At 37.4% G+C, this 27,463-nt stretch overlaps 1 protein-coding gene and 1 pseudogene across 6 annotated transcripts in view; one reads left to right on the top strand and one right to left on the bottom strand.

The window, feature by feature from the left end:
* Window positions 1-8,247, top strand: part of LOC116633606 — a 40,418-nt pseudogene extending 32,171 nt beyond the window's left edge.
* ROBO1 (roundabout guidance receptor 1) overlaps window positions 1-27,463 on the bottom strand; it is a 1,119,036-nt gene that overhangs the window by 709,325 nt on the left and 382,248 nt on the right. The gene's annotated exons all lie outside the window — the stretch shown is intronic.

Here is a 27,463-nt window from a genome sequence, read left to right on the forward strand (position 1 = left end):
TGTAATCATCAAGACAGTATGGTACTGGCACAAAAACAGACACATAGATCAATGGAACAGAATCGAGAGCCCAGAAATGGACCCTCAACTCTATGGTCAACTAATCTTTGACAAAGCAGGAAAGAATGTCCAATGGAAAAAAGACAGTCTCTTCAACAAATGGTGTTGGGAAAATTGGACAGCCACATGCAGAAGAATGAAACTGGACCATTTCTTTACACCACACAAAACAATAGACTCAAAATGGTTGAAAGACCTAAATGTGAGACAGGAGTCTATCAAAATTCTAAAGGAGAACACAGGAAGCAACCTCTTCGACCTCAGCTGCAGCAACTTCTTTCTAGAAACATCACCAAAGGCAAGTGAAGCAAGGGCAAAAATGAACTACTGGGACTTCATCAAGATAAAAAGCTTTTGCACAGCAAAAGAAAGTGTCAACAAAACCAAAAGACAACCGACAGAATGGGAGAAGATATTTGCAAATGGCATATCAGATAAAGGGCTAGTATCCAAAATCTATAAAGAACTTATCAAACTCAACACCCAAAGAACAAATAATCCAATCAAGAAATGGGCAGAAGACATGAACAGACATTTTTCCAAAGAAGACATCCAAATGGCCAACAGACACATGAAAAAGTGCTCAATGTCGCTCGGCATCAGGGAAATCCAAATCAAAACCTCAATGGGATACCACCTCACACCAGTCAGAATGGCTAAAATTAACAAGTCAGGAAATGACAGATGTTGGTGGGGATGTGGAGACAGGGGAACCCTCCTACACTGTTGGTGGGAATGCAAGCTGGTGCAGCCACTCTGGAAAACAGTGTGGAGGTTCCTCAAAAAGTTGAAAATAGAGCTACCATATGACCCAGCAATTGCACTACTGGGTATTTACCCCAAAGATACAAATGTAGTGATCCAAAGGGGTACATGCACCCTGATGTTTATAGCAGCAATGTCCACAATAGCCAAACTATGGAAAGAGCCAAGATGTCCATCAGCAGATGAATGGATAAAGAAGATGTGGTGTATATATACAATGGAATATTATGCAGCCATCAAAAGGAATGAAAACTTGCCATTTGCAACGACATGGATGGGATTGGAGGGTATTATCCTGAGTGAAATAAGTCAATCAGAGAACGACATGTATCATATGATCTCACTGATATGAGGAATTTTTAATCTCAGGAAACAAACTGAGGATTGCTAGAGTGCTGGGGGGTGGGAGGGATGGGGTGGATGGGTGACAGACATTGGGGAGGGTGTGTGCTATGGTGAGTGCTATGAATTGTGTAAGACTGTTCAATCACAGACCTGTACCTCTGAAACAAATAATACATTATATCTTTAAAAAAAGAAGATAGTAGGAAGGGAAAAATGAAGGGGGAGAAATCGGAGGGGGAGACGAACCATGAGAGACTATGGACTCTGAGAAACAAACTGAGGGTTCTAGAGGAGAGGGGAGTGGGGGATGGGTTAGCCTGGTGATGGGTATTAAAGAGGGCATGTATTGAATGGAGCACTGGTGTTATACGCAAACAATGAATCATGGAACACTACATCAAAAAGTAATGATGTAATGTATGGTGATTTACATAACATAATAAAATTAAAAAAAAATGGTCACTCAACTTTATGGAGTGGTTTACTTTAAAAAGATCAGCTATAAAGGGAAGGCTGGGCCAACAGCAGGAGGGACAGCAGGGTGAGAGAGTGGTGCCCGGGCCTGTCACCAAGCCTGAGTCCGAGGGACTGGAGGTGGACCAGCCCTGGCCCCCGCCCCTACAGCATGGGCAGCTGGACTTTTGAGCCGTGACCCAGAGCCTAGCCAAGGATGACATCAAGTAGCTGATGGAGACCATCAAGAAGGTCTGGAGATGGGAGAAGCACTGGGTGACTGTGGGTGACACTTCCCTTCATTTAGGTTCAAGGTGCCAGTGGTGGACCCCAGGAGGAGGAGCGACAAAGGGGAAGTGGCAGGGCTGAGAGATACTGAGGCCTGGAGCGGCAGGGCATGGGTGCCAGTCCCCAAGGGGGTGGCCTCCTCATCCTGCCAGATCTCAATGATGAGAACAGTAACCAGAGTTTCCATTCGGAAGGCTCCCTGCAGAAGTGCACCGAGCCCAGCCCTGGAGGCACCCCCTGCCCAGCCACCCTGTGTCACCTGTGGGACCACTGGCAGAGGTCCCACAGGGTTCTCAGCCCCCGAGGCTGGGCCAAGAGAGAGATCCTGGGGGCATAATTGCAGGCAGCAGTGATGAACTCTCAATGCTGTCCAAGGAGGAGCCTGTTCCAGAATTCCTGGAGGCTGAGGCCCCTGAAGCTTATCCCGTCTTTGAGCCATGCCACCTCTCCTGGAAACAGCCCAGGTTGACACAGAGGACTCATCGCATCTGCCCAAATGTCCCTGAGCCCTGAGAAGCTGGCCTGCCTGTCCTGTCGCCCCAGAAGCCCCTTTGGCTTTTTTCATATAAAGACCCTTTTGTTAAAAAAAATTAAAAATTAAAAAAAAATGAAAGATCAAGTGTATAAATTGATATTCTTTTAAACGTCAAAATCTCATTCAAATTTAAATAGCCTATATAGTGGATAGTAATTAAGCAGCCCATAGATTTCTGGCTACGTTCTTCACATTAAGCAAAATCCTTTTTGTTGTTGCTGTTTTTAATTTGTTTGTTTGATTTTGAATAATGGTAAAGTGAAGGCCAAAAAGAGATTTTACTTTTACAAAATCAAGTTTTTGGTTCCTTTAAGTTCCCAATTATTTTAGGATAACATTTCTTATAATTCTTTCCATATATGATTTTTGGTAAGTATTCATTTCATTCCTGTTCAATTCAGCTGTTTGAAGATGAGGTCTATTTTTACATCTTGACTTTGTTTTTTCAATGACTTTGTTTTTTCAACAAAGCTATATAAAAGCTAACTAACTATCCAGTGATTATTTCTAATTAAAGGGTTCTGCTTTACAAAAAAACCCGAAAAAACAAAAAAACAAAAACAACCAAACAAAAAACAAACAAAACTTGTGGGAAATTAAAAGGAGAGTGTGGTGTGCCCTTTGCATACACGTCTGTACTAGTTCCCATTTCTGGGAAAATCATTTAAAGTACAGTATGTGCAACCTGTTTTTCTGGTAATTACAAATCAAGACATATGTCTTTGCAACAAGAAGAAGCTAGCTGCCATTTTAAGCATTCCTCTGCCCCTGCCGAGTTAATTCCATTACACAAAAATCCTGACAAGGTAATTTTGAACGGAGCATCCTCCTGCTAGATCTTCCTTTTGCTGCATTTCTTCCTTTTGAATTGCAGGACTGCTCACCAGAAATGGAAGTATCCCATTAAACTGTTGGGTTTACTTTCCTTTAATACTTAAACCATGCCAGAAAGTCATAGAGGAAAAAAAATCTGCACAATGTCTAGACAAATTATATTTCCCTTTTCTGTTCTCTTGCCTTTACCATGTAATTCATCAACTAAAAAGGTTTATGGATGCTCATTGATTATAAATTTGACAGATTAATTTCACACATTTAAATTTGAATACACAGAACATAACTATCACACAGATTGAAGAGAACTGAAGCTATTTCTAAATTAGTCAATCTACTGATACTGTACTATGTAGAAAGAGTTAAGAATCAATATTAACTTTTCAACTTGTACCACTGAATAACATAAGTACGCAGTTTGTTTAACTAACAAACTATTTTCCTAAGTCTCTATCTATAACAAAAGTATGAGAAAAAAAAGTGTGAGACCAGAGCAAAAGTACACTGAGATAATCTAGCTAACTGAATGTGTTATTTTCTTTATGTTGAATATGCAAGCATACACACCACACATAAATGCACACAGGCACACAAAATAATTTCCAATTTGAGAAACCAGACTTGGAGTAGTCATGTGATTGCTTACTCTGTTATGAAGTGATGGGAAACACAATATGGTTGTATCTAATGATCTTTTACCTGCTTAATCCCTCAACTCAAGTGTGGACATAGAAAGGCTAGGGTAAAGGCAGACGGTTCTTTTATACCTGGTTAAATAATTCTGATTTATTCAGTCAACAGGAAGTTAATAGTTAGCTCAGAAAGGTTTTAGGGAGAAGGTTATGGTGGCAGTGTGGGGGATGCACCAGAAGTTAGGTTCCAAAGGAAGAAAAAATAAGTTATTGCCATAGTCTAGGAAAGGTGGTATAATACCACGATTACTATCACTACTACTACTAAAACCATCACCACTACCACCACCACTAGTGGAGAGAATTGACTGAGTACTGACCATGTGCCAGGGACTCCTCTAAACTTTTAACAGGTACAATCAGACTTGATCCTCACCACAGTTTATATGGCAAGGAGAATGATGGGGAATAGTTCGAACTTCTTATTTTCCCCATTCTTTCTTTCACCCTGTACTGCCACTTGATCTCATCCAGATATCCAGGCTCTTGCCTTCTTCATCTTATCTCAGTCAACTTCCTCCTGATCTTCCCTGTTCCTCTGCCTTCCAAAGGCCTGATCTACCATCTGTACTGCTCTCATACCAGTATCCGTGATTACTCTGCACCTCTGTCATTCCACTGGAGCTGCCTAGTAGCATCCCCACATTAGATCAGTGCTAAATCCCCCGTCTCTGCTCTGCAATTATACAACTGAGGACGCTGGCTTATATCACTTAAATATGTTGACTGGCACAATAACAATTCAAGGTTTCCAATCATACCACCCTTCATACCTTTGTCATCAGTCCCGTTTCTTACTTCCTAGCCAATTTTGACGCATTTGCCACAACTCATGAGTCATCTACTCCAACAGGTAATGGACACCACTGCACAGAGTGAATTTTGGAGTCATTGGCATATAGATTGCAGTGGAAAGCATGTGAGTGAGTGGAATCACCATTTTCATAAATGTATTTTATTTTCAAAAACACTACCCACAAATAGCATTTCCAAAAATACTACCCATCAGAGTAGTATTACCAAGGTTCAGTTCTACACTTTAAATCTAAGAACTCAGAAAATCCATTTCCCATTCATACAACATCCACAGTATTTAAATTTTTATTTAATGGGTAGAAATGGGTTGTTTATCATCTCAGAAGAAATGCTCACAAAATTAATCTTTTGATCTCAGATTTAAACCATTGTTAGACATGATTCATTAACAGAGTAGGTCTTAATACAAAGACCTAACATCTTTTCGAAAAGAATTAGATGCTTTTATGAAAGTGCAAACATCCTCCTCTTACTACTCACCTTATTTTTAGCATGGGCTTTTCAACCATAAATGTATTCTCCTTGGGGTTTAGTCCTTCTTAGGAATATAAAAGACTCAAGATAACAGAATGTTGACAGGACAGAATTGACCCAAGGAAAATAACATATTTTCCACTGTAGATGTCTAGGGAGGCTCATGATTCAGTATCACCCAACTTTTTAACCTCTCATGTCACTGTTCCTACTGTGTCATTTGTGTCCTTGTATATACCAATATCTGAATTTGCCTCTATTTTTTCTAATTCTGACATTTCCTAGTCAATGTGCTAGTCTGTAGGTTTGTCTTTCGTTTGTAAAGGAAATCAATGACCAGAAGAGAGTTTCAGGGCAGTCAGGGAAGTTGCCTCAGACCAACCAGAAAACTAGAGTTTCTCTGAGTAATAGAATTTTTTAAGACTCCTCTATTTGCACTCTGTCTTCAGACCATTTTTTTTCTGGATTAATACAAAGGGTTCTTTGTTCCTAGGTACTTTCAATTTTGGCCAAAAGGAACTGATTTCTTTTCTCATGTATTCACATGAGCTGGGCAATCAGGAAGCCATGATATGGTGGTGGATCTGTTAAACTTCTAGTTTCATTAATTTTTCCCTTTTATACCCGCTTCTGGAGGAGTTTGTCTTCATGATCCTCAATATAAGATCAGAACACTACATAGAATGAATGAGGAATTTTACCTTCAAAGTTTAAGAAAATTCTTTAACCTACAGAATAACACACATTCTACTATTTGTCTTTTTTGTCTTGTCTCTAACAGGTAGTGAAAGTACACACTTAAATGATGTTACTTTGGGCTTATAAAGGGAGGACAATAACCTTTTAGAACCCACCAGTTTGTAAGTCAAGAGGCTTCTATATCTACTTAAGCTGCAAACAAGTCCGTGGGACATACACACCACGAGCAATTGCAATATATGTTTCACGGCAGAGAGTTAATGGAAATGCCTCAGGTATTAAGCTAAAAAGTGAATCATTATGTCAATTAAAAACATTAATTGAGGTAATTACAAGGAGATCATAGTTTATACAGAATTTAGTTATAATTTATACAATTATCCTCAGTTATACAGAAAAAATAATGAAGCTGTTTATCTAAAGTATTTACCCAACTGAAAATCACAACTACTGAGAGTCTGCATTTACACAGTCAAAATACCAATTTGAACTCGACCTGCCACAAGCCTACTTGTAAGGTAATGAATTCCCCGAGGACAAGGTGGTTTGGAGAGAATACAAGACTTCTAAAAACGCGACACTTTGCCAAATCAGATTCCTTAATTTTGACTTTGTTTGAAACGAGTCTCATTTAAGTGTAATTGCTAACATCTAGCACTAACCTCCTCTGGTTGTGGAGCCAGAAGGCATTTCTGTACATATAAAATATGAGATCTGGTTCCTGATTTTCTGAAGCTGAATAAATGGACTCAAATTTCATTTTTAGATCAATGCAAGCAAGGAATAAAACATGAAATTAAAAGGAGGAGATAGCATTCTGTATACAAACTTTTTTGGTTTCTTTGCATTCACAGAATATAAATAAGATTAGGATCTGTTTGCTGGTGTGTTTTGGTGGTTTCAAATATTGGTTTTGAGCAGTCTCGAGAACAGACTTCCTTTGTTTGAATTCTGGCTTTATCACTTATACAGCTATGTGATCTTCATCATATTGGTTATTCTCTTTGCCTCAGTTTGTGTATCTGTAAAATGTGATTGTGAAAATAATACCACCCATGTGGACCTTATAAAGTTAAGTGTTCTAATAGCTGTAAAACACTAAGAATAGTGTTTGGCCCAAACCAAGCACTATATAAGTGCCAACTATTATTATTGGTACAGGAAAATGAAGTATAATTCGGGAGTATGCATAGTCATCAGGGGTCCAAAGGAATAAGCAAAGGTCAGAGAAAAGATTCTACTTGACTACAATCTCTCTCCACTTTGCATCTGGTTTCAGAAGACCGATATCCCAAGAGGGTCATTTGCTTACTTTGCTGATTCTCCAGATAATATTTTTTGTTTCTGGAAATCTGTCTTGGGATTTCAACACATAAATTGGAATCCAAGGTGTGTCTGGGTGTGCTTTACTTATAGTTTCCCATGATAGAAGTCTCACTATACATTTAACAGTACTTGCAGATTTGGAGACCTACTTTTCACTTCAAAAAAGGAGACAAACTTCAGAAATGTAGGAATTTAAATAAAATATCTTCTTTTCTCAAACCTGATCTATAATTTTTAGGATGGAATAGTGGTCTTCCTGCATATGGAAAGGCACAAATGATTTTATAATAATATACCCACTCACACATTTGCCATTATAAATCAGTAATGTATTGCACTATTTAACATGTATCTTATTGCCTTCAACCTTTTTTTGGCCATGTAAATTGAAAAATACTGCAAGTTTTGACATGTCATCGTTAAACATCAAGCTAGAGCCCTTTCTTCCCCCTACAAAAATCCATTTATATATATCAATGAATCGCTATTTAAGATGTATTTCTTCAGACACCAGTCATATCATGTCCTCTGTGTTACTATAAGATTACCTCTTTATTTATCTGTGCTGCTAAGTTAATTATAAAAATGCTTGCAGTGAGCAAACATTTTGCTTGCCTATTCAGCATCTTAAACTAGATTAATCTTCTAGCAACACTTAATGGAAACTAAATCACACATCAACATGCTATAACAATATAACGATGAAACAGCAAATGAATCACTCAATTAACTCCTTGATAAATATCAAAAACATACTTTGCTCCTATAATTTGTAAAATCAAAATAAGCCTTTCTATTTTCTTTCTGCATTTTAAAAATGCCTCAATTCTGGAAAATAATTATCAAGAAATGCATTTGGTTGTAGACGGTTTTAAAAAAGCTACTTAATTCAATAACTGGTTAGGGGTGCCTGGGTGGCTCAGTTGGTTAAGCGTCCCACTCCTGATTTCAGCTCAGGTCATGATCTTAGGGTTGTGAGATCAAGCCCCATGTTGGGCTCCTTGCTCAGCTGGGAGTCTGCTTGAGATTCTCTCTCTCCCTCTCCCTCTGCACCCCCCTGCCACAGCTTGCTCTCGCTCTCTCTCAAATAAATAAATAAATCTTTTTAAAATTTCAATAACTGGTTAAACTTCCAAACAAAGAAGGAACCATATTTGATATATGACACCATATCACATGTAATGTCAACATTCACAGAAAATATATAGTCAATCATTAAAATTATATAGCTACAAATACATATACATACATAAACTGAAGTTGGTTCATTTTCTGTCTGCATGTGAACTGTTTCCAAAATATCTTTGTTATTACTGGATTGGTGGTTAATGTTGACCTTATTTCAAGGGTTCCAATTATCAAATATCCATGATCCTGATGGTTCGAATTTTGTTTCATTCTAAATGCCAGATTTACTCACTTTTTGCCCAACATATCAAGTAAACTATGAAAATGATTATCTAAGCCTCAGTTATTTTAATAATCTAGAATTTGCCAGTTTTATTAATATAAACATATGTAGGATTATAAGAAGATCCTAAAAATTTCGTGTGTGTGTGTGTGTGGCAATTTTTTATTTACATTATAGTTAGTCAACATATAGTATAATATTGGTTTCAGGAGTAGAATTTAGTGATTCATCACTTACATACAACACCCAGTGCTCATCACACCAAGTGCCCTCTTTAATACCCATCACCATTTAGCCTAAAAAATTCCTATCAACATGGTAATTTTTTATCAAAAAGCACATTATACTGGGGCTGGAAATACCAAGTTATATCAGTCATGGCTTTTTGTTCTTAATAAGTGTACAATCCAACTGGGATGTGACAGCTCTATATAACGATCTTAAATAGCACTATAAAGTAGGATACCCTAAGATACCTACAAATGGTGGGAGTGATGGCCTTCAGAGTAAATGGATTGGGGGCCCACTGAGGATTTCTGGAGTTGAGCTGAGCCTGAAGGAAGAGGGAAACTTTAATCACCAGATTAAAAAAAGAAAAATAATTTCAGGCAAATTGTGGAATACTCTTTGGATTCCATTTATGATGGTGACACCCAAGACAATAGTATGAGATATTGTAATATATGTGCTCTCAAAAAGTTTGGGATGGAATCCAAACATTCCCACCTTCAGGTTTCAGTAAGTTTTAATTCCTAAATTCCTCTTTTAAGAAGAGTTTAGTTATGTCTTAATTACATGATATTGGCCTAATGTCTTGATGATCGTATGAGAATATAAATCCTTTATACATGAAATACATTTACTTTTTTAAAACTTTTATAAATGGGAGTTCTGAGCAAATCTTAAATGACAATGAAAAAAAAAGAAAAAGACAAATCGATTCTTGACTATCCATAAATGAATTTTCTGTGACCAATTTTCTATTGACTCCAGAAGCATGTGAAATAATTTATAAGGATTTTATGTGTTTTTAAAATCATTACCTTACTTTCCCCAACCTTGTCTCTTTGGACTTTAATCCATGTGACTCTCACCCAAAGTACAAATAAAAATATAGCAAAAATAAATAAAATAAAGTAGAAAAAATAAATTTATACAAACTTACAGCTTATCAACAATAGAGCTATATGTCTGCAACAGTACTGATTATAATAATAATAATAATAATAGCTTTCCCCTATTGAGGACTAAGTTTCCATCATTTTACATAGATTAGATCTATTATTCTTCAGGATGACCTCATATAACATGGATATTCTTACTGTCATCATTATAATCGTCAAGAAGCCTGAAGCATAGCACCATAAGGAACTTGCTTTAGGTCACAGAGATAAGGAGTGGAAATGCTGGGAGCAAGCTGGCTCCAGATTCCAGAGTGTTAAGCGATGGTACAGGATATTTAAATAAGATGATGCTCTTGAATCAAACCTCCTCTTTGAAGACCAGTAGTTCTTATCTCTGTTTGCATCCCAGAGCGGTCTTTAAAGCCTTTAACCACTACAGATGACCATGCACCCAACCAACAGTTTCTGATTGAATAAATAGACCTGTGGTGGAGATTGTGTTTCTCTCCTTTTAAGAAGCGCCACAGGTAATTTTGATGCACACTTCCAGGGTTTAGAACCTTGATGTAGATTCTTGCTTTAGTCTGAAGCATTGTGGTATCTAATGGACATGTCATATCCTAAGCTAATTTGATATATCATATTTGCCAGCCTTCATTATTCCACATGAGGGCAAATTAAGGTTGAAGCGAGACAAAAATATTGGAAATATCCAATATTTCTCTTGATATACTTTACAGTGAATCTTAATTTGAAGGGAATAAAATGTCTTTTAAAAATAACAGCATTTTCTTGTTATGCATCTTTGTGTTAGATAAAAATTAACTTCCTAAAAAGTAATCCCGATTGAACCAAAAACTCTAGTTGCTTTAAGCCAGGAGAAAGGAATAGCTACCTTTTTAGAAGATATTAATCAAGACTGGCAAGGCTGAAAATGTTTAGATTCAATGTTGAACTCTACTTTTTCTGTATATACTATAAAGTTGGAGGGATTAAAAATATTAGTATAGAAAAGAGCAGTACTCATTAGTTGTTTGATCTCTTAACTTTTTATGGTTGCTCTAAACAATATCAGATATTTGTGAATACTAAAACTCATTGCAAACTTAAAAGCTTATTGGTTAAGAAAGGTGATACAGTTTTTGATTAAAAAAAATAATTGTTCTCAATTAGGCAAATGTCCTTAGCAGCTTCCAAAGGCAGATCAGTGCCATCTAGTGGCAAAACCAGTTCACAGATTACCTTTTTTTTTTTTCCCCTCTAGTTAACAGATTATCCTTTCTGATCAAGTTCAGTAGAGGGTAGAGGGTGCCAATGATACAAATCTGTATCAAACACACACACACATATACACACACACACACACACACGATATCATATACACATATACCATACAAACACACACACATATATAGGTATGAATTTTAAAATGTAATTTTACTTCCTCAAGAGATTTAGTTCAGTGTATAATAATGAGACAAACATGTAATATTTGCACTAAAAGTCTAATATTTAACAATTTAGCAAGGAATGAGGAGTTATGTGTATCTAAGACATAGACAATCAATAAATGAAATACATAAGAAGGTAGTTTTAATGGATAAACAAGACCTTATATGGAGAAAGGGTTATCAGTTTTTAAAAACAGTAGAATGAAGTATGTTTTCAGTGTCAAGAGTGTGCTTAAGGTTATGACAAATAAGATGGCTAATAATTCACAATAAAAACGACAACTTGTTTTTTGTCTGGGAGAGACTAGACAAAAATTTGGTAGAATTTCAAACATGATATTTAAGCTGGAGAAGTTACTGAGCAAAATACTTGAAACCCTGAGACTTCATGAAAAGCTATATAATTTCTCTCACTGCAGATCCTGAGTAATAGATAAAAATGTATCCCTCTAGAAATGTTCATGAACTCTCTTACCATGAGGAAAAAAGAATGGACTAGATGAAATTAAGTTTCCTCTCAGGCTTTAATTGTGTTAAAAGCCAAGTATCCTCCCTTATAATTCATCTTTTTGGTTTTGAGATAATAAGCCTGTTTGACCCCACTGAAGTTCTGCCTTTTGTTCGTTCTCTTCCTGAGACTCCAATTAACTTTACAAAATTTCTCTTCAGTGAAGAAAATCTAGGCAAAAGGATTAATTTAGCTAACAATGCTGTAATATAAAAACCTCCGTAGGAGCTTTTTCTGACCTATTCCAGGGACTTGGCCAACTCGAATGCCATGATGATGAAAGAGTTTTTCATAGCCCAGGAGATAAGGGGAAAAAACCATATTGCATCAGATCCAGTTGCTCTTAGAGGAATTCAAAAGAATCCAAAATAGTCTTAATGTCTAAAAAATGCCACATTTTCTATCTAGAGACTAGGATCCAAAAGGGTACAGAAGGTTGACTTATCAGTGATGCAATTTTCTCAACCTGATGAGGAAGGCTTTTATATGTTCCAAATGAGCTATCAGAAAAGGGGAGAGCCATTCTTTTTCTCAGCCACTCAGAGGAAACAATATGGTTATGTGAAACACAGAGCCATGAATAAGACCACTCATGCAGCTTCTCTTGCCCCAATCTTAACGATGATGACTTTTCTCAGTCTGCCTTGGAAACACAGAAGCAGCTGTAATTTCTTTCCTTTTCAAAAAAACACTCTCTTCAGTTAGGCCCTTTTTTTCCTTTCTTGCCTTGTAGTCAATGTGACCATGACATATAAAGAAAGAAAGAAATGTAGGGAACTGTGGTAATGTTATTTTAAATTAAAATAATTGTGCATTTCCTCATTGCTGATAACAATGATTTTATAACTTTTTTGAAGCTACTTTTAGGTGGACCATCCTCAGATTACACATCACGATTCAGGCACAAATGAGAGTTACATGGTTATGGTTACTCAACAAATTTTACCTTTTATTTACATTTATAAATAAAATGTGTGTAATTAATTCATGACTGCTAATTCTTTGCAGAGAATGATACCAGAGGGCCTACAAGCATACACATGCACTCCTGCGTATGCCCACATGTGAACGCCTATGCATGTGTAAGCACACACAGACACATTTCCCCTCATAATTCCTTCTTCCTCTGACTTACAAGTTGAAAGCCCCAATATCAAGTTCACAATAAAAATAATCATCATCATTTGAGTGATCATCTGCCAAGAAGCAATTTTCAGCACATGGACCATGGTTCAAATTCTGAAGGATTAGAATATAATGGAAGTTAAAAAATAGAGTCTGTGTTCACTTTAAATATGCTGAGTGATTAAATTCTAGAAAACATCAATTTTAAGTCATTGATAATTATGTACTCTGTCATAATTTAAATTATATGGTCACAATTAGCAGGGATTAATCAATCCAGTTTTTGTACAGTTTTGGCTCTTAGCCATACTTGCTTTTCTTTTTACATAAAATACTTTCATTATCAAAAACTTACTGACATCGAAAACTCATACAAAACATTTTTTACAGCTATTCATGGTAAGCACATGTCAGAAAACTTAACTTTAGTTTTAACATGTTTAGTAAGCATGGATATCTCCTGAATGTATACTCCTTTTCTAAGGAATTGGCAGAAAATATACTGTGGTACTGATGTAACTCTGAAGCCATGAGAGTAAATATTCTCAGAAATAGAACCCTTTAGGGCTATCTTCTCTCCTAATACATGGGGGCAATTTCCATTCTGACTGAGTTCTGAAATAATAAGTTCAGCCATTCTTCACTGTAACTACAGACTCGAATGTTTCAGTTCTCTCACTCAATTCCCAAACATATCTAAATATGGATTGCACTAGAAGTTCCAGTCCTTAGGATCTTCTACTTCCATCTTATCTATTGGCTCTCTCCTTGCTTCACTTCCTTTCCTCTCAGGATTAAAGTCTAAGGTTTACCTATGACCATAACCACACTGTACCAGTCAGTATTCTTGCTCTCCGAGTGCCCTTAATCTCCTTTGTCACTTGCTTTGCAAAGCTACAACTGCGTATTCATCCAGCTCTTGGCCTTCATGTCTGTACATCTGTATTAAACTCATTGTCAATAACCTATACTTGGTCCTGAAGGGAGAACAAGCAAATGCAATTCTGTAGTAGCTCCTTCTTCTTTTCCCAATGGTTCAGACTATGCACCATTTTCCTCTCAGTCTGAAATCTTGGCTCCTTCATCTCTGCTCCATCATCAGAGGACCTTGCACTTAGAAAGAAATAGAAACCATCGCATGAAAGTACCACTGACTTCTTCCAGTGAATCTATCAACTTGGATCTATACTTCCACTTTTAACTCTCCCTTCTATTAACATGGTACTGCTCTGCTTTGGATGATTGAGTCTTCTCTTTTCACTTCTCCATCTACTCCAGACTTCCAGGGACCTGGAGCTTTGATTATAAGCTGTCATCCTTTTATGTTTAATTCTACCTATAGAAAATCTGCTTATGCTGACTCAGTCAGACAGACCGGGTGCTCTTTAGAGTCTTGTTGCTTACTAGCTAGCAATCCAGGGTAAGATACTTAACTTCTTCAACCTCAGTTTCTTTACCTGTACAGTGGAAATAATAGTAGCAAATACCTCACAGGATTGGAGTGGTGAATAAATGAAAATAATGGTTCAGGGAAAAATCTGGCATGGATGTTTTTGATAAAATCTTGCTATTACTGTATTTCCCAACTGGATTTGAATAAACCAGTCCCATTGAGGGTGTGGGAGGACAGTAGTCTCCCTTAAGCTCTACACCTCTTTTCAATAATTATCTGAATTCATTCTTCTACTTCACTATGAAACTTCTTAAAAGAAGTGGTCTCTCCCTTTCACCTCTAACTTGCCTCCCAAGCTACTCCTTCTGGCTTTGACATTCACCACTCTCCTGCAAAGCCCCATAAAAGTCACCAACATCAGCTCCCTGTTGAAAGACCCTTATCTTCGTTGCTCTCTTGATAAGATAATGTGGGGCATCCTCTCTCTTTTCTTGGCTCCCTTAGACTCTTGTTCTCTATAGGATGTCCAGCACTCAGCTGGCAGAACACATGATTCATAACAGCCCCCGATAAATATGTGTTGCCTGACTTAACTGAATGAGAGCTCCAGGATCAAAGTCACCATTTATTTCTACAGTGTTCTGACATTGGAATGGTCATTTTACTCAAGAAACAGCTGGAGTTCTGAATTCCTTCTTTTTTTTTTTTTTTTAAAGATTTTATTTATTTATTTGAGAGAGAGAATGAGAGACAGAGAGCACGAGAGGGAGGAGGGTCAGAGGGAGAAGCAGACTCCCTGCCGAACAGGGAGCCCGATGCGGGACTTGATCCCGGGACTCCAGGATCATGACCTGAGCCGAAGGCAGTCGCTTAACCAACTGAGCCACTCAGGCGCCCGTTCTGAATTCCTTCTGAGGCAGTTTATTTCATATTAGATTTCTGGGAAGAGGCTAAAACCACATTAGTCTCCTAAGAATACTCTATATTAAGGATGTCCTAGAAAGAGAGAAGCCCCTAAGTTTACATTAGGTAGCTTTCAAAGCTGTTGCACTTGGTCAGAAATAGGAAACTGAAATGGTGAGAAATTTTCATGAAGGTTCAAATTACACTATTTTGCAAAGTTTAAAAAATTTGCCCATCATTATCCATAAATTACAGCTATACATTATAATTATTTAATCTACATTTCTTGTTAAACACTTAAATTATGTCACTTCACCAATTTACAGAAATTATGTGATTAGGTGTAATTACACTAAATAGCTGAACACAATTAAAAAATCTTACACGCAGGAAGTGTCATCTATAGTATAGTAATTTCCCCCCCCCCTTGACTCACTGTCCTTGGTCTCTATCACAAGGAGATAAAGGCTGGCTCAGTCTGAATGGGATAAGAGAATTTCCAGGTTTCAGGTGACTTCTGGCTCGGGGGCCACCTACAGCGAGGCTCTCCTTCCCGTAAGCATATTTTCAGACAACGTGCGCCCTTAGAGTCCCCGAGCTTATAACCAATAGCATCACCTGCAGGGACGCTGACTCTGGTACTTTGTACAGCTTGAGGGTCAAGCCGACCTATGTGAGACTGGGAGGTGGAAGTTGCTTTCCAGATTTCTCTGCACTGGAGCCCTGAGAGAGTGCTGTGTGATCCTCTTGAGCTGCGCGGTCGCGGTGGGCAGCGGTGAAGCCGGCGCATCGAAGCCGGGATACCTGGTTCAGGTGCGCTGCTTACTGAACCGTGCGCCTGGACTTGCGTTCCAGGTCTCAGCAACTTTGTTTCTTCCGCTCTAAAATACGGGTGCTGATCATGGACAATGACTGTGGGTGATAACAGCACCTCCTACGGTAGATTCGAGTACATATTACTACCGAAGTCTTAGATGAAATATGGCTTCCTTAGAAGCTTTCCCTGATCAACACTTAACCGCTCTTCTTACAATTCGTAATTGAGTATTATGGGTTTATTAGCTTAATATTGCTCTGCTGTATGAGGCTATGCATTTCATGAAAGTGGACAGGGATGATGTTTGCTTTGTCCCGGCACATTGCCTGGCACATAGAGAACGCCGAATGGATGAACAAAGGATGAATGAATGATACACGCTTTCTTTTCTGCGCTTGTCTCTTTGCCTCTCCTTTGTCTTTTCCCACAACCAGATAGTCAAGTGTGGTTTCGAAAGGTACCTGATAAACTCATTCAGTACTGAAGTCCTAGAGCCTCTTTGCCAGGATCACAAGCGTGACTTTGTGGAAAATCACTTTCTAAAAATACCTGCACATTATTATGCAAGTGATAGATGCTATTACTACCGTATGCACGTTGAAAGAGAGTTGACTGTATTTGCAATCCGTGGAAACCGAAACTCAGTGGGCTCAGGGGTTGGTGATGTCGTTTTCTGGGGGCTTGGAGCTCCCACAAACCAACCGCCTAAAATGTTGCCAGGTGCGAGGCTGTTATGCCTGAGAAGCAGGCTTGCCCTCGCTAACCACAGGAACGTGTTCTGTTGCTGCAAACATCCACTTCCCTTTCTCCCCCAGGCACCCTCTGCAGCTTGTCTCACTTTGCTGTCCTCACTCCTCCCCCACATCCGACTCAGACTGTAGTCTGTGGTTTAAACTACCTGTTCTGATTTTGGCCATTTAAATCCACTTCCACTGTTTTTGCTCCTGTCTCACCCAGAAAGAAATTACTAAATACAGGCGAGTCATACTTTCAGTCACTTAGACACCCCCCAAACAGATAAAATATTGGTAAATATTTTATACCATAAAAAGGTTGGTTTTTTTTTTCAGAGAACTCAGAGCAATAATGCCTTAATACCAGACCCTCTGTGCTTTTTTATCTGATTTGACTAATACATTTTTAATTTACACAACACTTTGTAAGAACACACTTTATTTTTAACTAATACCTTCAAATACCCTGTGAATTCATACCATAACATACATGGAAGTGAGTTTACACAATCTATAGGGCCATCTGAATAGTGGGAAGCAAATTAGAAAATCTTTTCTTGTGCATACATCACCAAAATTAATGTGTCTTAAACCAATTGCACTAGTTAATGTAAAGACATAAGAGATCCACAAAACTCCATTTAGGAAGATACTGTCTTTTTCTTCTCCCTGCTTTAAAATACAGCAAGCTGTAGAAAATCTGCAAATCCTTAGTCACATAGAAATCTGAATTCCCCATGTAGAAAGACTACAATATGGGAAAACCCAAATAAGTTCCATGTGTGAAATCCCTTTGGCCCACTTACACAAGCAACTTCCCTTACACATTTTAGGAAAAGTCAGCTCATAGCACTTACTGAATACCAAGCTTCCAGTCTAAGTGGTATTCTCAACATATTTCAACACAAAGAAGATCCCTGGATTTTACCTAACAAAATCCACAAAAAAGTAAAGTGGCTTTTTTTCCCTTTCCTGACTCTCCCTTCTCTGACCTCATACAATTCTCACAAAGGTAGTTTAGATATAATCCTTTGCTTTGATTTTTGCAAGTACAAAGAGAACACACCTCTTTTCCATTTGCTACATTGTTCTGCCATCTGTAGGTGGGTGAGCAAACTTCTCAGAAAAATCGTTCATTGTACAATTAGATTGTGTTGAATATGCAACCATTTGCATGGTTTCTTCTTGCAAATTGTAGAGTTTTTTAACGGGGTAGGGAGGATCTTGAATGTGCAGATTTCTGGTGTATTTCTAATATTATGCCATTGTAGAAAGGACACTATAATATGAAAAAGTATGTCACTTATATTCCTTAAATTTGTTCAAGTAAAACTGAACTCTTTACTAAAAATAATCCATCCAATTATCAGTTCTAAACATTTTGCACATAGTTGCTAAATTTAAAAGTTAGGTAAAAATATAGGTAAAATATAAATTAGAAATATAAGAGGAAATTTCACCTGATAGAGGTGGGACAGAATCCTGCTATACTTAATTTTTTGAATGCATACAAGTTCATATTCTGCACTTTTCTTGTTTATATTTCTTTTGAAGAAAAGGAAGAATATATGAAACCTGTTCCTATGCTTAACTGCTTCCCTGGATAATAACCAAGTTTTGTATATTTTTCATATGCATTGTTTCCTTTTTTTTTTTTTTTTTTGCATTGTTTCCTTTTATCCTTGCAACAACTCTATGCATGGATAGGACAACTATTATAAAAAGTCCATATTTTTGTGAAATGGACACAGAAACTCGGTGGGTGGGCTCAATGACCAGCCCAAGATCACACATCCACAAAGTGTCAAGCCTGGGATTGATATCCAAGTCTTGCCAATGCACTATAAAATTTCTTCTCACCTCCTCTATTTCTTCAACAGAATGTTATGATTTACATTCAGTGACAATAAATATTTAACCAACCTGCGCGATATGCCTTCTGGAAACATATTTGAATATCTATTTCCATGAAGATAGAATTTCAAGTTTCAAATGACTATAAACCAGTGTATCCTTTAGAGAATCTAGAGACATGTAAAAGAAATTAAGGTACTATGCAGATACATTCCATTTATGTAGAAGATAGAAAATGATGTACAAGAGAAAATGAAGCAGATAAGAAAAAGCCATGATAATTCATAATAAATATAAATCTGGTTTAGAAAAGTTTAAATTCATATGAAGGTACTGAACACCAAAATACAAATGCACAAATAGAAACAAAATACATTGGTTTTTGAAGGAATATGCGGTATAAGGGGTAATACATAAACACTGAGGATTGAGAAAGTACATCAGAACAAAATAATTTATTTTGAGGCTGTTATGAACTGAAGGTTTGTGTCCCCTCCAAAGTCATATGTTGAACCACAACCCCCAGGGGCTATATTTGGAGATGGGGAAGTAAGTAAGGTTAAATGAGATCATACAGGTCAGGCCCTGATCCAATAGGATTGAAACCCTTATAGATAAAGAGAGCTGAGGGGCACCTGGACACCTGTCGGTTAAGTGTCTGCTTTGGGCTCAGGTCATGATCCCAGGGTCCTGGAATCTGAGTCCCACCTTGGGCTCCCTACTCGTTGGAAAGTCTGTTTCTCCCTCTCCCTCTGCCCCTCCCACCTGCTAGTGCCCTCTCTCATGCGTGCTCTCTCTCTCTCTCAAATAAATAAAATCTTAAAAAAAAAAAAAAAGAAAAAGACAGCAGAGAGCTCTCTCTATGCCTCCTGATTGTGCAGAGAAGGCAGTCATCTGCAAACCAGGAAGCGAGCTATCACCAGAAACTGAATTTGCCAGCACCTTGATCATGGACTTCCCAGTCTCCAGAGAGTGAGGAAATAACTATCTGTTGTTTAAACTGCCCAGTCTGTGGTATTTTGTCATAGCAGCATGAACAGACTAAAACAGAGGCTGAAGTTAGGTTTAATACTAAGGTTTAGGGTTTTTCTTAACAGACAAGGAGATCCTAACTCCTTTACCTTTATTAAAACGAATAAAAAACTTCAATATTTGTAACTAGCAAGAAGCAAAGCTAATGATGTCTGCTTCAATTTGCTTCATACTTGAAGTATTGTATTTCATTGTTAAAATATAATTTTTTTTGCTCCTATATGTAAGCTATGTGTCTTTTGACTGTCCCCTGTCTACCCTTTATTCTTTTATTTTGCCTTACTTCTGACCCAGAATACAGATGGCAAATGATCTATGGGTTATGATCTCTTTTACAACACTTGAGAGACTGTGTTATTAATTTTGAATAGCTTACAGAGAAGGGGAATAACACATCACAAATGTTTCTCTATTGTCAGACCTTGCAAGCATAGCTAGTCAGGGGAGCTGGATCATCCTGCAGTCTACAGAAATACACAGAATGACTACAGTTCTACAGAGAACAATAAATAAATTGTCAAATATTGAGCCACTGAAATTCTGCCATTTCCCTAAAACTATGGCTTTGTATCTAATCTTTAGAATTTTATAATGGGTCAGCCTCCAGCTTATTTGACAAGATCTTCTAAAGTGAATTTATTGTGTGCAATTTATTCCAGACCCTGACTGAATTAACTTACTTTTGAGTCTTCCTTGGATGTGAAGCCAAGAGGGAACGTACCCTTCTAAGGATCTTTCCATTCAATAAAAGCTCCCAAATGCAAAATTCAGCATTCTAGGCCACTATGTGGATTTAAAACATCCCGTGGGGAACTTTAGATCTATAAACCAATCAACTGATTACCATTATCCATTTATACTATTTTCTCTCATGCATCACTTCCATCTGGGGTTTTAATTGGCTTTTTATCTCATATTGACTCTTTAATAGGACCATCATTCTTATTTTTTTATTTAGTAATTATGCCATACATTTATATTAAAAACAAAAGCAAGTCTCAGTAACAATTGAAGAACTACATAGAAAAGTTGTGGGAATGGAAAGGGCTTTTTAAAAAGTGGAATTCAAAAAGAAAAAGAAGTATCAGTCATAGAGCCACTTAGGGGTGAAGTTTGGAACTTGTTCCTTCAGGGGATAGAGGCTAATGTTTCAGCTGAATTTAATTTATCACCCTATTCCAATGACAGTTCCAAATATGTTAGTCCCTTGTGGAATATGTAAATGACTGTCATGTTAAGATTCTGAAAATAATTTCACAGACACCTGGATAAAAAATATTAAAATAATCTTACAGCTCTGACATTCTTTCACATGGATATGTTTAAACATAAAATGATGAATACATGTTTTAAAATGTAAGACTCTCTCTCTTCTTTAGAAAGAGGATACCTATCCCCAAGCTACTTAGTGACATTGACCAATGAAAATAAGCAATTAATTTTTAAAAAGAAGGAAAACATATCTGTATGTCACTTTTTTGTGAGGGGCAGTCATTAAAATATAAACAATTTTGGTATAATTTGATATTATTTTGAATCTTAAGATATGTGCATATTTTAAATGGCTATGCATAAAATGATTAGTTGTCATAGAAGCTGGCATTTGCTACACAAGCATTGACCATTTGTAAAATACTTTAATGGTATCACTGTTTAATTGCAGTATTTAGTCTTACATAGGAATGCAGCATCTCAAGCTCAAGATTTGTTTTTATTTTTTCCATCTTGAAAATTTGACATTTTAAGAGTTAATTTGAACCCACCTTTTGGTTGGAATAATGGTTTGGCATGTATCCCATTTTTCCTACTCATATTAATAGAAGGGATGCCTAACCTGTCTTTTTTCAGGCTTCATTTTATAGTCAAAAATGTTTTAAATTCAAACCCTGGAGAGAATCTGTCATCCTCTCCAATAGCTTTTACTAGACCAACATTTTAAGGTATTATGCAACCAGGAAAATTAAAATATACCAAGAAGTTAACTTTAGGCAGTATGGTTCTTCGTTCTTATTGAAGAGATTCGTACTTAAGGAGTATTTCCAATACAATTTATGCATTCGTTCATTCTCTGATTCATTTACGCAACATTTATTTATTCAGTGTCAAAGATATTTAAAACACAGTCCTAAACATCGCAGGATGAAAAAATTTGTGTCTTCAAATCTATTATGGAAATTCAAATAGTCAAGAAGTGCATTGTAAAGTGGTATAACCTGGATATGAATCTAGAGTTTAGATATGTGAAAGATGCCTCTTAGTTGGGAGGGTCAGGGAAACTTCATGGTATCCTATGGGTTGTTAAGGCTCATACAAGTTGGCAACTCGATAGTCTGATGACAGCAAGATAGACAGGTTTGGGGAGGTTAAGGAAAGGCAAGGGGGTGGTGCTAGAGGGATTGAGCCTATTGTGGACGGCCTCCAAGCAGATCTGTAGCCCAATGGGGTGACCTGAAATCGCTGCCTCTTTTTTTTTTTTTTTTAGGATTTTATTTATTTATTTGAGAGAGAGCGAGAGAAAGAGAGAGCAAGCGCACAAGCATGGGGGAGAGGGAGAAGCTGGCTCTCCGCCAAGCAGGGAGCCTGACGTGGGGCTGGATCCCAAGACCCCGGGATCATGACCTAAACTGAAGGCAGACGCCTAACCACCTGAGCCATCCAGGTGCCCCTGAAATTCCTACTTCTTAACAATGGGATTGTGACTGTTCATTAGTCAGAAGAGTGCTCCTCCCTACCAGTTCCAGGACAAGGGCAAAAGGCCCAGTAACAGAAACATCTATACTTCAGTTCTAGGGCTCAGAGTTGAAATAGTCACCAGCCAGTGGCCCTGATGATAATGACGTGGTCTATTCCCTTCAGAGAAATTCTGTGCTTTTTCGGTGCCCCCAGGGCTGCAGTTCACTTTGGGACCAGGACAGAAGTTTCCAAAAGGAAACTTTGGTGAACTGGGAATAATACCACTAGAGGAGGAAAAGCTGATGTCTGCAGATGGTTAAATGGAATAGCCTTGGTCTTTAGTCCTCACAGCGCTGACAGTGTTAACATTTTGCAGATTAAGAAGCTAGAGCGGGAACAAGCCAAGAGGTTACTATCACATAACCAGGAAATGATACAACTAGACCTTAAACCCAAGGCTTCTATTTCCCAAATCCTGTTTCATTCCAAAAACAGTAGCATGTTGGAAACCAACTAATGTGAAACAAATCTGTTAGAATACTAGAAGTTTAGATCAAATGATCTATTTATATAAAGCTGCCATTGGAATAGCTTGAAAGATCTGATAGGGCTTTGAGCAGAGGACCACTAACAGGCACATGCCTATTAAATCAGCATTTTTCACCTACATTGAGAGTGTCTGGGACATGATGCAACAGCTGGCCACTGAAAAACTCACAGATACTCACAGATTTAATTAAGTGCCTAGAGCCAAAAACTGATGAACATCCGAGATGCTTCTCTCTAGTTCTGCTAGATGATAATAGTATTATGACTTTTATTTAGAAAGACATGGATTTGTACATTTACAAAAAGGACTACTGAAAAATGTGAAACTATGATATTGTAGCTGGTTTGTTTTTGAGGCTAAAATACATATGAAAGAATAAAGAGCTTTCTCAGAAGTGCATAGCAAGTATACATTATATTATAGATCAGGTTTGGGCCTGAGGGCCATGAATTTTCACAGAAGTTAGAGGTCAGGTGACATCAAAAGGTCTGAAGGGTTTGTCTTCTCTGAAAAATGTCTATTTGGGTCATCTGCTCATTTTTAAAGTGTTCGTTTGTTTGTTTGTTTGTTTTGGTGTCAAGTTGTATAAGTTCTGTATATATTTTAGATATTAACCCCTTATCAGACATATCATTTGCAAATATCTCCTCCCATTCAGTAAGTTGCCTTTTTGTTTGTTGATGATTTCTTTTGCTGTGAAAAGCTTTTTATTTTGATATAGTCCCAATAGCTTATTTTTGCTTTTGTTTCCCTTGCCTCAGGAGACATATCTAGAAAAATGTTGCTATGGCCCATATCAGAGAAATTCTGCCTATGCTCAGAATCCTCTAGGGTTTTTATGATTTCAGGTCTCACATTGAGGTCTTTAATCCATTTTGAGTTTATTGTTGTGTATGGTGTTTGACGGCCAACAGACACATAAAATGATGTTTAACATCACTAATGAGAATATCAGGGAAATACAAATTAAAACCACAATGAGATATCACTGTATACTTGTCACAATGGCTAAAATAAAAAAAGACAAGAAATAGCAATTGTTGTCAAGGATGTGGCGGGAAAGGAACCCTCATATGCTATTGCTGGGAATGTAAATTGGTACAACTACTATGGAAAACAGTATGTGGTTCCTCAAAATATAAAAAAAAATAGAAATACCTTATGATTCAATAATTCCACTACTGGATATTTACCCAAAGGAAGTGAAAACACGAATTTGAAAAAGGTACATGCATTCCCATATTTATTGCAGCATTATTTACAGTAGCCAAGATATGGAAGCAGCCTGTGTCCATCAATAAACAAATGGATAAGGAAGATGTCTGTCTCTCTCTCTCTCTCTCACACACACACACACACACCCACACCCACACACACACACCCACAAAGAAAATATTATGCAGTCATAAAACAGGATGAGATCCTGCCATTTGCAACACCATGGATGGACCTAGAGGGTATTACGCTAAGTGAAATAAGTCAGAGAAAGACAAATGCCATGTGATTTCACTCATACATGACATCTAAAAAACAAATGAATAAACAAAAAGAATCAGACTTATAAATACAGAGAGCAAACTGATGGTTGTCAGAGAAGAGGGGGTGGGGAATGGACAAAATGAGTGAAGGGGAGTGGCAGATACTGGCTTCTAGTTACGGAAGGAATAATTCACCAGAAAAAAAGGCACAGCATGAAGAATATAGTCAATGATACTGTAATACTCTTGTAAACTGACAGATGGGAGCTACACTTGTAGTGAGTATAATGTATAAACTTGTGGAATCATTAGGTTGTACACCTGAAGCTAATGCAACGTTGTTTCAACTGTAATAAAATGAAAAAAAAATGGTCTGGAGGGTTATTTTTGCTCTGGTAATCAGTATCTACATTGTACATCATTTCCAATCCATGTAGCTTGACTATTTTAAGTTTAAATAATTAAAGGATGCTATTTTAATATATTTCTGCACTCTTCAAAATATTTTAAAAACCTCTTAAACTTTTCTAAAACTGCACCTAATTCATTTTTGAGACTCTTAGTCTATTGGAAATCATGTAGAAACTATACAGTTCTTCTTTTTTCCCCAAACTTCTGCATTGTATATAACACTGTTCACATCTAGTTATTAATGAAGTGTCCACCAGAAGCCAACATTATGATTTAGGTACCTATAATGCTTGTTTTCAGGAGCTTTTGTCAGAATCGCTTCTTAAGAGATGTTTATTGAAGCCTCAAGTTCTAGAATTTAAATCCATCCACTTACTCCATGTTAAAATGGCAATATGTAATGTGTAGTGCTTTAAACTTAAAAGTAGTTTAATAGTTATTATTATGAGTTTAATAGTTATTATTCAAACTTATGGAGAGGCCTGTTAGAAAGAATGAGTGAAGGGATTATCTCAAAGGAAATAAAGAACAGGAGGCCAAGATTTAAGGTAATCTTTGGCGACCACTTCCACTTTATCAAATGGCAAAAACACATATAATCAACAACTGCACTGTTTGGGGGAAAATAAAAATATACGATTACATCATTAAGCAAAATACATAGCAGAGCTCTAAAATGATAAGATAATTAAGAAGCCAACCTGCTGAGAAAAGCAAGTTTTTCAATAGACTGAGCAAACTTGGTGGCTGATTACTGTATTTGCAGTCTTTTAAAAAATACATTCTTTTCATCTTTATGTGGTGACAGCCATAATTTAATAAAAAGATGAAAAAAATACATAATTCTTTCAAATAAATGTCAAACCATATTTAAAGATGTTATTTAATCTGTTGCCAGGGTATTAAAAAGTTCATTTTCCTGACACCCAAAGTGTTCTGGCAGAAATTAAAATTTTAACAGCTTTTCTCCAATAATTTCTTGACAGAATATAACATTGTACAAATAATCCAATCCTGCCAAATATCTTTAAGGAAACAGCAAGGGTATTTGATAATGTTTCTACTTATACAATTATTCTAATACAAAATGATTTTTAGTAGTAGTTGGGGACCTAATTGAGCAATGAGCAGAAAAACCACTGTAGAACCACTTTGCATTAGAACTGTACTTCTTTTATTTGAAAATATCACTACCTATTTATTTCTGATTAATTTATTAGATGTAGTTTCTGCTCCACATGCATGTTTATCCTCTTCATTATCTCGGTGTCATATATTACTTTGTCCCGCGTGATTTGTCCTGCATCAGTAATTCATCACAGTTTGCACTAATGAAGAAAGGTGGTCATTCAGAACAGCTAAGTACTTTTCCCTTGATATCCGCACTGATCTGGCTCATCAGAGCCCAACTGCTCTGGTTCTGTGTGCTCCAGCCACCCTTTCCTGTTCTCTTAATTTCATATGGAACAATGTGTTCTTGCTAGCACATCAAAGAAGATAAACCTGAGCAACATTTCAAAGGTTTAAAATTTGACAATCCAAACAGTACAGACCAAGGACTTGATTATTTTAACAAAGCAGATTAGCGGGGCTTCCATAACAAGGTAAAACAGTGACTAATTGGAAGGATGGTTCTGATGTCCTCTCATGCGACAACCTTGGCTCCTTGCCACCCCCCTCCCCCGCCCCACATTGCCTACGACATGCACTTACACTTTTGATTGCAGAGAAAGTAAATATTTACTGTGCTTTTAAGTTACACATTTGTTTAAAGCACATATGGAATCAACAGCCCCCCCCACACCTGGCCCGTGCTCTCTCTCTCTCTCATACACACACACACACACACACACACACACACACACACACACGCTATGAAGTTCTGTCCACTTTAAGCCTTAGGCAGGGCTTGCCTTATAACCACCTAGAAGTAAGTAACTAGTCTGGCAAATCTCTTTTCCCATGCCCCTAGCCTTGTCCCAGGTCTTGTTGTCCTGTCTACCACATTGCAGCACCCCCAACAGGCATGCCTTCCTAGCAGCACTTTCTAATTGGCACCTTTTTAAAATTTATTTATTTCAGAGAGAGAAAGAAAGAGCACAAGCAGAGGGAGCGGAAGGCGGAGGGAGAAGTAGGCTCCCACTAAGCAAGGAGCCTGATGTGGGACTCGATCCCAGGATCCTGGGATCATCACCTGAACCAAAGTCAGATGCTTAAATGACTGAGTCACACAGTCGTCCCTCTAATCAGACTGTTACCCCCCAACCCCATCCAAACTTCCCGTTTCTGTCCCTGAATTCCTCAAGATCTTGCTCTGTGTTCATCTTACATGTAAGCTCATGCAATGGGGTGAAGAACCTACAATTGATTCGGAGAATATATAAATTCTTGTATTCTCTTTTTCACAAAATACTCCAAATTTTATTCTGGAACACTGATTAATAGGACATTTCATCCAGCTATTGTAATCTCTCTGTGGAATTCTCTTACTTGTTGCAATTAATCAGATGCTGCCTCGGGAGACCGGTTTTATTATTCTCTTATTTTCTTAATTGCATGCATTCAGTTTGATAATTTCATGCCTCTACACTTTATATTCTCAGAAGAAAAGTAAACTTGCAGAAACAACTCTTTATAATACTGTTGCATTCTCCATACCATGCGGCCTGATACTTTGGTGCACAGTACCCTGAGAAGAGCAAGGGAGCAGGG

Source organism: Phoca vitulina, unplaced genomic scaffold (genome assembly GCF_004348235.1).
Source record: "Phoca vitulina isolate PV1807 unplaced genomic scaffold, GSC_HSeal_1.0 scaffold8, whole genome shotgun sequence".
In the NCBI taxonomy this organism is placed as follows: domain Eukaryota; kingdom Metazoa; phylum Chordata; class Mammalia; order Carnivora; family Phocidae; genus Phoca; species Phoca vitulina.